At 47.8% G+C, this 14,207-nt stretch overlaps 1 protein-coding gene across 15 annotated transcripts in view; it reads left to right on the top strand.

Moving 5' to 3' along the window:
* The window catches only part of PPIP5K1 (diphosphoinositol pentakisphosphate kinase 1), a 1,126,642-nt gene that overhangs the window by 110,758 nt on the left and 1,001,677 nt on the right, over window positions 1-14,207 (top strand). The window contains exon 1 of one of the 15 annotated variants that reach the window (XM_069222620.1): window positions 6,236-6,347. The exons of the other annotated variants lie outside the window; for them this stretch is intronic. The gene's annotated coding sequence lies outside the window, so the exon portion shown is untranslated. Of the gene's footprint in view, window positions 1-6,235; window positions 6,348-14,207 lie in introns of those variants that run through there. 15 annotated transcript variants of the gene reach the window in all.

Below are 14,207 nucleotides of genomic sequence, written 5' to 3'. Positions count from 1 at the left end.
ATGCTGGCGTTAAGCATTGTACTTCATGGGCTGGTGACTGTCTTAGGAAATAGTTGGGCATGGCCTAGTGCATAGCACTGCTCCCTGTGTTATTGTGTCTGCCAACGATAGTGGTGTTGCTGGCATGGATCAAGTGTATCCTCTGTCTCCCCCCCCCCCCCCCCCCCTTTTTGTTTTGTTACCCTGACCTTGTGTGCATTAGCATCATCTGGCGGAGGAGCAGAGGCACCGGTGATGGAGGGAGCTGCATTCCACATGGCCGTGGAGGCCGAATCCACCAACGGTGAGGGCACCAGTGGGACAGAGGGCGAGGGGAACACCACGACGGGGACAGGAGGGGACACCACAGACAGCGGCGACTCCTCCGATGACACCTCTGTGCCTACACCATCAACCAGTACAGCCGCCACCCCCCCTACCAGCACTGCCCTCCCAGCAGCCTCTCAGCGTGTTTCCCGGGCCCGCACACCCAGGAGGGTGGGCATATCCTTCCCCCCAGGCACCTCAGGCCCTGTCCCAGTGAGCCCTGCTGCCCTCAGTGAGGAGGCTATTGAACTCCCGAGATCCCTTTCTGTTGGGCAGTCAACCATACTGAATGCCATCCAGGGTGTCAAGAGGCATATGCAACAAACACATGCATACCTGGAGGGCATTCACTATGGCGTGGTGGCCCAACAGAGAGCATTTCAGGCTCTGGCTTCAGCACTGATGGCAGCCATTGTCCCTGTGTCTAGCTTCCCCCTCCAACTTCTTCTACCCAGACCCAATCCCCTCAACCCCAGCCTATCCCAAGCACACCATCAGACCAGCATTCACCCAAATCACCACACAATAGTGGCTCAGGCAAACATAAGCACCACACTTCATCTCACAGGCACTCACACAAGCACCATCCAGATGCAGACACACCAACATCCACTTCCTCCACTGTGTCCCCCTCCTCCTCCTCCTCGTCCACCTCCCTCCCAGTATCGTCTCCACTCACACCTGCATGCACTACATCTTCATCCACTACCTCCATCACCAGCACGTCCATCACAGCATACCCCTCACAAGCAGTCACCACCCCACAACCATGCACACGTCCCCTGTGTCCTCTCCCAGTGTGTCTGTGACCCCTCCTCCCAAAGTACACAAATGCAAGCACCCACCCACCCAACAGCCATCCACCTCACAACAGCATCCAGCCCATGCACCTTCACTCAAACTCAGCAGACACCTCCTACAACCACTCCCACTTCCTCCACTCCCAAACCCTCTCCATCTTCCCGTCCCAGTGTGTCTAAAAATCTTTTCATGGCAGATATTCACCTGTTCCCTACCCCTCCCCCCCATCCTTCCCCTCAGGCCAGGGTGTCCAGATCCCAGGCCAGCACCTCAGCCACCAAGTCGGTGTCTGCTGTGGAACCTGCAACTCCCAGGGAATCCAAGGGGGCACTCGTCAGGCCAGGCAGTGTGCCGCCGACCCCTGCAAAGGACCAGACAATTCCGCCACCTGCCAAGATGAAGAAGGGGCCAGCATGCAGCAAGACCAAGGAGCACGACCCACCCAGCAAGGCCTCCTCCAGACCTCCAGCTGCCAGAGCCAAGGTCCCAGCAGCATCTGCCAAGGCGAGGAAGGGGCAGAAAAGCAAAGGCAAGGCACTTCAGGCCTCGGAGGCTCCAGGTGACGGCCTGGTGCCCACCATCAGAACCAACTGCCCTGCCACCTGCCCCGCTGTTGCCACCGCTACTGTCAGCAGCAGCATCCCCAGTGGGCAGCCATCCAAGGCTGCAGGAGACAGGCTAGTGCCTCCCTCCACCACTTGCAGCACCTGCACCACGGACAGCACCGCCAGCATGCCCCGCCACTGCCACCTCTACTGTCAGCAGCAGCATCACCAGTGGGCAGCTGTCTGAGGCTGCAGGGGATGGGCTGATGCCTCCCTTCAGCAGTGGCAGCCCAGCACCTGCACCACGGACCGCACCACCAGCATCCCCGCAGCAAGCACCGCCACCTGCACCGCTGACAGTAGGACCACTACGAGCAGCAGCAGCCCTAGTGTGCGTCTGTCCGAGGCTGCAGGAGACGGCCTGGAGCCTCCAAACACCACTGGAAGCACCCTCACCAGCACCGGCACTACAACACGTTTGCAGCCCTAGTCGCCGCAGGATGGAGTGTGGCCCTGCCTCCATGGAGTATCATGCTATCTGTTCCCTGCAAATCTTGTGCCTCAGACACCCAGGTAAGGGAATGTGAACTGCAACACCCCAAGTGATGCATCAGTGGGCACAAAGCCCCCTCCGGAACCAGTGGAGAACTGCATCCACCCACCCAATCCTTGGCAGAATGAACCACACTGGGCACAAAGCCCCTCCAAAACCAGTGGAGAACTGCATCCACTTGAGAAACTGTGGCCTTGCACTCCCCTGGACAAAGCAGTGGGCAAACCACCCACTTGAGAAACTTGAGAGACTGGCTTTGCACTCCCCAGGACATCGCTGTGGGCTTGGAGCCCCCTTGAGGAGCAGTGGCGTTCTTCCATCTTCCGGCTGAGGTGCCCCTCCCCCCTTTCTCATCCCCCTGAGGTGCCTGTGTGTTTTCAACCTGATGCCCCTGCAGTGTTCTCTCCGTATTGAGGCAGGAGTCAGGTGTGGGCTTGGCCCATGATTTTTGGCCCAGTGGGCCACGGACATTTACAAAGGACAGTGTATGGCCTTCTGTACATATTGTAAATATTTGTATATACTATTTTTATATTTGTTACATATATCTGCATATTTCAAAAATATCACTTATTTCACTCAATTCCTTTTGTCCTTGCATTCTTCCAGGGGGGAACGGGGTGTAAATGTGCTGTTGTTGCATGTGTTTGTGTGTATGGTGTTGGGGGTGGGGGTGTTGCATGTGTGTGTCACTCTCTTTTTCCTCCCCCCATCCCCTGTGTGCTAGGTGCAGTACTCACAGTGGTCGTCGTCGCCGCCACCTTTGATATTCCTTGTGTATGAGGAAGTAGACCAGCATCGGCAGGACCTGCAGCTCGGGCTCCATGACGTCCTGGTTCTTCGTTGAGTGTCGAGAGGTGAATGGTTTCCCTTCTAATTCCTGTTTCCGACATTCTTTTGATGGCGTTGGTACCACCCCGGAAAAGCTGGCGGATTGGCAGGTTGTGATGTGGTGGGCGGTACATTGTCCTCCGTCTGTCTGTTGGCGGTTACCGCCGCGGTGTTTGTTGCTACCGCCGTGGCAGTCGGAGTGTTAAAGTGGCTGTCTGTGTTGGAGGTTTCCGCCGTGGTCGTGATCCCATTTTTTCTACCGCCAGCTTGTAATGAGGGCCTTTGTCTCTTTTAGGTGTCCAGGAAGGGGCTAACCTCTATACAGGGCATTGCCTGCTGGTTCTTAACCTGCATCACTTTCTGCCATGCAAAGGGAAGTGCTCTCCTGGTAGATAAGGTGATTGTGTATTCCACCACAATCATGTCAGTGACTGCTTGACCACCCAAGGGGTATCGCTTCTGGACATACGACAAGCAGCTATGAGGAAAAGCAGGAACACATTTACTAGGTGCACTACTTTCTGGACTTGAGCACAGCAGTGGGCTCTTAAATACTACTGCTTGGTCCAATTAAGACTGTGCTTGAGAGTTTTATAGGGGTAAGCCTTCTTCTTGCTTATTATTATTTCTTATTCTTCAAACATACCCTTCACACTTGTGATCTGAAATCTGAGCTATGGGGGCCTCTAGAAGGGGTAGGGAGCTCACTTCCACCTCATTAGCTGAAGTTTGTTTAGCTTCAAATGAGGTGGAGTTTGTTTTGTTGCAGATGAGGTGGGGGTCCTACTGAACAAACACTGATGAGTTTATGGTAATTTTAACAGTGCTTATTGAGATTATAAAATTACAGGGGATTCTCTGCTGTGATGAGAAATAATTCCAGCATGTGAATCTGTAAACTATACTAACATTGGAGAATTGAAGTTACAGGTAGATAACTAGTTTATAAATGTTTGGTCAGCTGCTTACATTGTTCTCCCAATCACAGAACAGTGTTCACCCACTGACCTCCATTAATGACTATTGTAATGACTATTCTAAAAGTTGCATGTGATTTGGAGACAGCCCATTGAAAAGAGAATTGCTGTCAAATGTTAAATTTCCATCAGTATCTACATGAAGTGGTTTGTTTGTAGGAGTCTATGGTGTAATATCCTCTAAAACCCTCGTTTTCCAGGAGTGCTTCCAAAAATGAACACACCGATAAAGGGAGCACAGTCATTTGATTCATGAAGTGGTGCAGTTATAAAGCTTCACCTTCATTTCACCCCCTTTGCAAGCAGTGCACCAGCATGACATCAAAGACTGTAATCGGTTGCTGCATCTTTCTTATATAAACCAGTCATTTGTTTAATAAACTAATAAAGGATCAACCTTCCAACCATCATAATTAATCATTTACTTCTGACTGGAGGTCAGAAGGTTAGCTTGGCCTTCTTCTGACGTTGGTAGTTTTAAAAACCTTGTTGCTTCTTTTTGGCAAAAGCCGCCCTGGAAGGGGGCCTCGAGAGCCGGCGCTTTAATGTCTGCCGGGGATCTGAAAGGACCGGTTTAGGCGGTTTTATGGATGCCCAGGTGGCATCCAAGGGGGTCTACCCCCTCCATACGCTCCCTAGCAAGAGCAGCGAGCCAAGTTTAGCGCAGAGGGTAAGGCCAATGGGGGCACAGTTAGCATTTGAACCCCCCCCAATAGGAGAAGCAGGTAGGCAACCTGCAAGGGTAGGTCGGCAGGGGCATATTAGGCCACGTGCGCTGCCCCCCTCTCTTTCCAGGTTCACCCACATGGAGATAAGGGCAGCGCAGCGGTCTGAAAAACCCACCCACTCAAACCAATGTACAGCAGATGTTGCAATGCTGAGCGGATAGCAAGAGGGGGTCATCGGTTAGTTGGGAAGAAGACATTTGTTGGTTAAGGAGGCTCACTGACAAGGCGGTGTGCCAAGAACGAAGGCCACTCACCCGGTGTTGCCTTACGGCATGGTGAGCCAGCCCAATAGGGGGGAGTAAGCGGATCATGGCAGTCTCATCCCAGACCCGCCGGACGGACAGATGGGCACAAAGTACATGGAAAAGGTAGCGAGCTAAGCCTAAACACAGAAAAGAAGCTACCCCCGCATAAAAAGTGAAACAAACCAAGAGAGATCTGCTAACCCCCAGACAGAGGTATGTATGATTGCAGGGACAGCAGACAGGCATAATAAAAACAGTCATATGACAACTGTGATTTATGGTTTGCCTGTCATGTCCAGTATGACAAGACAATGGCAGATGATTTATGGTCCTGTCACCAGACAATGGCAGATGTTTTATGGTCATGTCACAGTGATTGATGGTGTCTTTGTGATTTACGGTATTGCTTGATGATTTATGATCAGCATGTCTTAGTGATTTATGACCTGTCGTTTGATTTATGACCTGTCAGGATGATGGTTTTTGAACCAGTAGCTGAATTATGATCAAAGATAACATGTCTCAAAGAGCATAACTGCTGGAAGCTATTCAAGGTATGGAGTGGTCCAAGTGCTGGGGTTAATAATCTGTGTGTAAAGTAACTCATCGTGTGTGTTAGGAGAACATAGTTGGATGTTAATACTTTTTAGCACAGCATTACTGACCCTGGGTACTGAAGAACGCGGGCTTCGAGGTACGAAGGATACCTGGTCGAAACTTCATTATTTTTATCAAGACCTTCACAGAATATGACAGAAAACATGGGGCTCTGTGAGCGCCCGCTTTGTGGGGCACTTTGCTTAATGGTATACCTACTCTGCTTGTGTCTGTGGACACGTTCTCATTTTATTGTAGAGAACGAGGGATTTCAAGAGACAACCGCGCACAGAAATGCTGCTTTATGTGTCGCAGCCTTAATTTTTGTTGTTATGGTCCCAACTCCTACTGTCCAACAATCTTAAGCATTCTTCTGTAACCTTGCGTTACGTAGAAGCGTGGCGGGGAAGATGCGCGGGGCTGTTCCTGGGGTCACTGACCTAAGTGATGATTCACCAGAATGGCTGCTGCCCTTCAGACACTCACCGTGCTGTAATCACACTTCCCCCTTGCCGGGTCCTGCGCATTGGTCTCTGTTTGAAGGGGCTGCATGCCTTCCTTAAGAAGGAGTCAGCATTCTTTGGGAGGGTGGGCCTGAGGGAGGGGCTGCGAGCACTGGAGGAGGTGGGCCTGCCTGATTGACCTCTGGGGCTGCTCCTTGCTGTGGTAATAAACTGTGTGTGTGTGCAGGCGTACTCCCTCCGTGTCCCACGGCGTCCTCGGTCGACTTTTATCTGGCCTGAAGATAATTCCTGTATGAAAAGGTTAGTGTTTTTCTCCTTTTGTTCCCCTATAGTCCAAAATGATGTTGCATTAAAAAAGGACAGGAACTATAAAGGAAGGCCATAACTTGGGCTATGTTCTGGTAAAAAAATATCGAGTAGATTAAAACAAACTATTGCCAGTGTTGCCTGGACATTCTAAACCCCTGGCGCGTAAGCAGCCTTCCCAAAAACAGAGCGCGCTCATCTCACCAGAAGCTTGCCATGTAAATAAACGCCGAGAGCCTCGTCTTAGCTCATGTTTCCTGGAACAAAGAGCGACCTTCAGGTTACCTTTCCGTGCCCTTCCCTGCAGACCAGTTTTGTTTTTGTTTCGTAATTTTTTAAACAACTCTGTAGCTTTCGCAGGCATTTTGTTTCTCCGTGTGACCTGGTTACCGTTATATAAAATAGCATTTCATTTCAGGTTTAAATAAGTAATAATGGTGGTGTATGGTAGAAAAGTCACTGCGCAAATCATTAATGAGGGTTGACGCTAACTAGTATATAGAATAATGAGAGCAAAGATCACCACTTTCGCACACAACACTCATTCCAAGCATTCCCATCTCGTTGTTTACTCCATACTTTAGGCATAGACATTTTGTGAGCAGCCAGGGGTAGAAGCTGCTGTCCCTGGCCTGCCCGTTGAAACCCTTGGTACTTCTCCAGCTACCTGTGGTCGCAGGAATTATAACTATGCTAAGGCAGAAACAGAGAATACATTGCTGGTTAGGTTCTTCCTTTCCCTCCTCACTACTGAACCTGTAAGCTAATTCAGTTGTGCTAACTTTTAATAATGTTATTTACACAGTGCCGGTGTTGCTTGGAGCAAGTCATACCAACCATTTTTCCACTCTTTTATTAGACTACATGCTCTGCTATATGTTGTTTAGTTTCCTTTGTGCCCAGCCTTTCTACTTCCTAGTCCCTGATGAAGACCAGCAGACTTTTCTACTAGGGTTTGAATGCTAACACTTTTTCCGTGGACCGATTTGGTACATTATATGGTCTGTTCCCCAACAGGATAAGTATCCTGCAGAATATTTGATACTATTTGTCAGCCACGGATTTCTATCCTCTGTTTTTATTAACAAGTAACTTCTAATCACTTTTTTAATACACAGTGTTTTCTACATGCTCAGCGAAAGAAATTGGGTTATTATTTGAGTTGGGTTATGAGCAAAGTGATAATCACAATCCTTGTCGGGGTTAACCACTAAAGTCACTAACTAAACCGGAGTTTAACACCAAGTAGCTATACCAAAGAGCAAACAGGCTTAACATAGACATACTATGTAAACTGTAAACTTCGCACTTGCATAGCGCACTACTCACCCGTTAGGGTCTCAAGGCGCTGTACGCATACTGCTGTGGAACCCCTCCTGGCTTTTCCCTGTGAGGCGCCCACTCCTGGACAGCCCCAGGGTGAAGCCAGTCATCCAAGCGCTGTGAGGGCCGTTGTGGAGATTAAGCAAGCTATTGCCCAGAGTTACAGAGTGGGACCCATCAATTAGATTAGGCACTGAGGCGAGAATTATCTGGTACAAGGGAATTGAGCCCAAGACCGCCGAGGTGGGAATTGAACCCTGGTCCCGGGCCAGATCTCTCATCAGGGTCTGCCGTTCTAACTTTTGTGCCACACTTCTCCATGTAAAGTATTTATGAAGTGCTAAAATAGGTATAAAGTCGAAATGCAAAACAATAAAAACCGCAAAACAAATTAGATAAGTAAAGTACAATGTAATAAATAAAATGACAAAAATTCAGTAAGGGAAAGCGAAGATCTGAATTCTTCAAGTTTTAAGTGGAAATTGCTCCAAAGAGTACAAAGTGCCAATGATAGTAAATGGTTGCAGAAAAACAGAACAAAGGTACAACTTGAGGCTGACCTTGATGGAGTGTGGTCAGATATGCTAACCAGATTTGTCCTGTTCAAAGATTTGACCTATAGGCTTTAGTCCTTTAAGTCGAACCCACCACAGGAGTATACTTCTAATGCCATACAAGACCTCAGGGTAGGTAGAGGCTAACATAAGGGCCCAGTCCAGGTCCAGTTGCACTGGTCATCTGGGCAGTTGCAGGAAAAGGCCTCTTGTAGCCTGTTGTCTCCCTGTAGCTTTAACAGGAGGTCAACCTTATGACCCTTAGTGTCCACTTCTTTGTCCTGTGTACAAGAGAGAGAGCAGGTCCAGTTTTTGGGGCTCTTCTCAGGTCTTGGAGAGCAAGTTCAGTCCGCTTCTAATCTTCCAGGAGTGTTGTGAAGTGGGTTCCTGGCGATTCCACATTTATGTCTTGCACAAGCTAGTGGATGGGGTATGCCTGAACCAATGGGGCAAATGTTTCTATGGCTAACCAGACCCACACTAAACGTAGACCCTGAGGACTGGGGAATGCGTAGGAAGTGTAACATAGTTTTTAGTACCCAGACTTGGGACACACAAGAATTGTTTTGGCATCCTGCTTTTGCCCTTCCAAGTGCATCCCAAATGTTATATGTAAACCCAGCAGAAATGTCAAACAGGCTGTGACACTGTAATGTCAAAAAGAAGCTTGTTGTGATTTAGGCCTTTCTGGATGGGGCGTGACAAAAGAGGGCCCTGTCCAGTTGCCTGTGACAGGCGAATCCTCTTTGATATATGCCCTCGGGGTCGTATGAACAACCCCAGCACACCCATCAAGCAAGAAGTGGCATTCAAGCAGGACTTGACAATTTAATGTCGAAAAGGCTCCTCCTGGGACCCCCCTGCATATGTCAGGTTCAGATTGGTTATCCTTCCCCCTTCAGGTCAGCCTGTTGTTCATTCCTGGAAGCAGGTTCACACCTCATCCATGCGTATTCAAATGCTAGTTACTGACTGGAAGAAGTCGGAGAGCAAAATGCAGATTTAGGTTTCAGGGACATTAAGCATTTGAAAGGTAACTTTCTAAAAGTTATTTTTCTGAAATATCGAGAAAAAATGAATTTGATTTTTTTATAACTATTAAAAACAGTTGTTTAATTATTTTTCTAGCTAGTCCCATTCCTGAAATACAATATTAGTAATCAATATTGCATCCTAGGGCTTTGCTATGTAACGGCCAAACCTACTACAGTGAAAAGAGCTTGGAGGGGCTAGTCACTGTAAATGTCATGTTTAACATTACATTACGATTTTGTATTACAACTGAGTGCAACAAACAAAATACAGTTAATAATCCTCAAGATTACACTGGTGTACAGGTGAAAATGTGCTTTTTACACTTATAAAAGGTATTGATACAGTGCAGTACTAGATCGTGCACCAGCAGTGTTAACCCATTTAAATCCACAGATTTAACATCACATTTGGCTATTTCATAGAGTGCCTGGTGCGCACATGTTGATGGGCTGGAGTGCCCATGGGCATGGCCTCTAGTATAGTACAGTGCCCTCCGGTCGCAGAGCTGAATTTGGTCTAGGCTCTGGTGTCCTCTTCGGCTGCCACTCTTTCTGCTTCGGCACCCATTTGTAGCAAAAATGATCGCAGAGGAACCCATTTATCTTTTGACATGGATTAGGGTAGCATGTGGTTCTAGTATAAATCTAACTGTTTCCAGAAATAGGACCTGTCACACAGCTAGTTTGAAGTCCTAGGTGGGAGGCCTCAACCCCAATGCTTCGCTACTTTCTGTTTCTCCCCTTCTGCTTTCTCCTCTCTCCACCAGGGTCAGCGATGGAGTCCACACATGGTCGTGTGCAGGGGCAAACTGAGTCTGCTTCATTTGCCAGCAGTTTGGGTAGTGCTATCAATTTACTGTGTGGTGGGGGAAATCCTTCACGTACCCTAGCAATGGACCTACATGATCTACAATGTCTGACACTAATTTTAGCATCTGCGTCCAGTAGTTGTATATCAGGGTACAATACCAGGCAGCATGAATGAAGCCAGCATCCACCAAGCCGCATCTAGAGCAGCTCATGTCAGGCTGCAAGCTCATATGGTGCAAAATGCAGTGTGTAATAGATTTTATGAAGGAATTTGAAATGGATTAAGTGCAACCTGTAGTTAGGTGAAAGTGCCCCTGTAAATTTGAGGAAAAATTCCAGTTGTGCTTGAGCCGTTGACTTTTTAGCTGGCATGTGCCTGGCATATTGGCACACTGTCTTGTATTTTCCTGTAGAGACTAGATGCCGCATTTTCTGTGTTGGTGTGGTCAGCCATTTTTCTAGTGGAGCTAATGCCAGTGGGGAAGCAGGAAACTGTTCATAGGCAGCTTTACAAGTCGCTTGTTGCCTCAAGTATAAAAGTAAGTCAAGCGGTGTGTGGTCTCTGTGTTGTGAGCTTTTATTGTTTCTAATGATCTGAAGATATCACTTGGGTAGAGATCTCCCAGTGTCGGTTAGTGTAGTTTGACTAATTGTACACATGCTTTGGAGTCACAGGTCGACAGAAGTGTTGGTCTATGTGCCAAAGGCTTGCTACGGCATAGAGAACCTCCAACTCAACCCTCTGGGGAAACCTCTCCCACACCCCTTCCATGCCATGGACTGAATCAAACTCTGACCACCCCCCACCCCGCCCCCCACCCCCCCACCCCCCCCCCACCAATCTCCTTTCTCCACCACAATCAGCTTTGGAGTGCACACATGGCCATGGACAGTGGGCAGGGGCAAACTGAGTTTGCTTCAATTGCCAGGTTTGGCTGTTAGGGCACTGGGAATTGCCAGAAATTTCTGAAATGCTGAAATGAGGGCCTCTAAGGTTGTGGGAATGCACTCTCTTGATAGGAATATTCATACATGGCCAGTAAATGTGGGGCTAGTATGTGAACATATCCTTTTTAGAACTGTACCATGAGCCTGTCTGGGCCCAGTGCTTTGCCAGAAGGTAAGTTTTTAATAACCAGAGTCAGCTCTTCAAATGTGATTGGGGTACTTAGATCTTGTCTGTGGGTCTCTTCTACCAAGGCTAGTGCTAAAGTGTCAAAATAGGCAACATAGTGAGAGTCGGTGAGATTAGTCTATGTGCTATATAATTCCACATAATATTTGCAGAATTCCTCCAGGATGTCCTTTGTCTCTAGCATGGGTTCCCAAGCTTCTATAGTAAGGGCAGGAATTCCTGTGCTTGTCCACGGGCATCTGATTAAGGCAGCAAGGGTCTTGCTTGGCCTAGCGCCCTCCCCATGTGTTCTTACCCTGGCTTTCTTGACCAGGAAGTTAATTTTACTGTCTTCAGCTTCGCAAAATTAATCGATCTTGGATCGAATTAGGGCAAGTGTTAGGTCATCCTGTTCTTGTTGGAAGTTCTCTTCAAGGGCCTTCATCTCTGACTCTAGCCTATCCAGTCATCCTCATATACTTTTTAGGATGCTGGATTGTTTAGCATTGCAGTTGCCCCTAGTGACAACCTCAAAGGCCTCCCACAGTATACAGGAGCCTTGGACAGAACCCTTGTTGTGGGCAAAACACTCTGTTATATCACTTTTCTGTCCTTCCCTGTACAGCTGGTCCCATAGAGCTTCTGGCGGTGGCCTTTAAGAGAAAATGGTTCAGGTCTTTAACTTAGAGTTTCAACAGAACTGGGTTGTTGTCTGATAGTATGCGCAGCAGGTAAGATATATGATTGACCCATAGGCATACAACTCTGGTGGCCAGCCAACCTCTATATGAGACAAGGTGCATTCCCTCACAGTGGAATGCTTAAGGTGCCAGGCGTCTTCTAGTTCTCACTCACTATGATGTCAACCACCTGTTTGGCTGACTGAGGTTTGGGGTAAGAGCAGTATCCTGATCCTTCAAGTACGGGCTCTAGTATGATGTTGAAATTTCCTCCCCACAGTATTGTTTGCATGTATAATTGCAAGAGCTTGAAGTATAGGTATTGATAAAAGGCCAAATAATCACAGTTGTGCTATAAATATTTAATAATGTCAACTTTTGTGTACTGAGCTGGATGTGTAGGTTTATGTATCTACCTTCTGAGCATGTAATGACTTTTAAGTGCTGTAACAGCTGTAACAGCACTCCCTTTATAACTATAATGGCTGCCCTTACATGCATATGAAGTAGAAGAGGCCACGTGTCTCACAAAGAGCCATTTGGCTTGCAGACACTGTTCTGTGGCTTTTCTGAAGTGCGTTTCTTGTAGCATGCCTATGTCAGTCCCTGTTTTTTCATGTATGATGTCACCTGCTGAATTTTTTAAGGGTGTTTAGCCTGCATACATTCCAAGTGATTTGGTTAAGAGCTTGCATGACTTTTTACGATGCTCTGACCGCCAAATGAAATCTGTAGTGATGTTATACACCACTCCCTCACTGTGTAGTTATGCAAGTGTGAGGCTGTGCATGCCTGCTCCAGTTGCTGTGGCATTTGGTTGTCTTGTCCATCAAACAGTACAGATGTATACATTGCCCTCCCTCATTCCCAATTCGGCTGCCCCAACTGGCGAAAGAAATTAATAGATGCAATGCCACCCCCACCTTCTAAAAACACAAGATGGAGACTGTATGGACTTTTTGTGATGGCTTCTTGTGGGAATCTTCTGCTGAGGTAAACAAGAGTGAGACTAGGCCAGTCTTTGCAGCTGGTCTGGTTGCTGTGAAGATGTTTACGTGGTGAAGTAAGTCGCTTGCTATTCTGTGCGTGGTTGCCAGGGAGGGGTCATCCAGCCAGTCCCAGTGGGGCCTGCAGCAGCCTCTAGCTGTAACAGATGCCAACCACCAGGCAACATAAATGACCCCCCAAATGTTAAGGCACAAGATGGAGTCTATTTCACCTGACTAGTGAAGTTCTGGGCCACAACTGTGAAGTTCTAGTCATCGAATCACCTTGAATTTGTAGCAGATTGGCAGGAAATCAGAGGAATATCAATCCATGTGGCGGATGTGATCTTGCAGAGCTCCCAGTGCCTCAGTGTCCATGTGTTTACCTTTTTTTGGAGTAACTGTGGACACATTTACTAGCCAGCTTCGGATCCGTGAATATATGTGTTTTGCCATCTATCATGATACGCAGCTTTGTGGGGTAAAAGGGAACATTTGGACTCCAATCTTTCAAAGTGTTCTCTTGGCCGTTAATAATTTGCAATGGGCTGCCTTCACTGCTAAGGTGAAGTCCAGGTAGATTGAGATGCTCTTTTTCCTCATGCCAACTTGAGGATCGGGTCCCTATCTTTAAAGTTGAGTAGCCAAGCTGGGCTGGGTGGGCCCTCCAGGATGGTCCCAGTCCCTAGCTATGGATGCTATGTATGGGCTCTTTGTGTTCAGAATATTGTGGTGAATTCAGCATCAAGGAAAAGCTGTTAGATCATGCACTCAGTGTACTCTTCCATTTTCCTCATGCAGTGGACTCTGGGATCCCCAGGATTCTAAGGTCGTTGTGGTAAGACTCGGCATCTAATGCTTCTTTTGGTTTTGATGATTTCCAATACAGAGGAGTTTCTCATGACCATTAATGCCTACTTCAGCATCCGCGACTCATTGTCCCAGATGGCCAATCCATTTGTGATGTCCATCCACTTACTCTTTCATGCGGTCCAGATGGTCTATTACTGTGCCTGTCCTGGAACTGAAGTTCTTTAGGCTTAGTCTGATTTCCAGTAGAAACATCCTGTGGTCCGGTTCTTCGTTGAATTCAGCCGTGCAAGAGGGCACAGTTTCATCTGCCGCTGAATCTTGAGTGGTGGCTTTGTTTGAGCATCTGTATTGAAATGGCAATAGGGATTGCTTTCTATCAGCCTTCCTCATGTTGATGGTCTAGTTGCACTATTTGCAGCCCTGTCAAGTCAATTCTGTAGGGACTAAGTAGGACCATCCCATATGCGCCCCCAGCCTATGGTTTTGAACATGTATAACATTAAACTTTTACATGCCCTTATTTTAAATGCCAGGCACCCT

This window comes from Pleurodeles waltl, chromosome 3_1 (assembly GCF_031143425.1).
Source record: "Pleurodeles waltl isolate 20211129_DDA chromosome 3_1, aPleWal1.hap1.20221129, whole genome shotgun sequence".
In the NCBI taxonomy this organism is placed as follows: domain Eukaryota; kingdom Metazoa; phylum Chordata; class Amphibia; order Caudata; family Salamandridae; genus Pleurodeles; species Pleurodeles waltl.
Note: the sequence above shows the minus strand (reverse complement) of the source record. Positions and strands in the feature narration are given on the sequence as shown.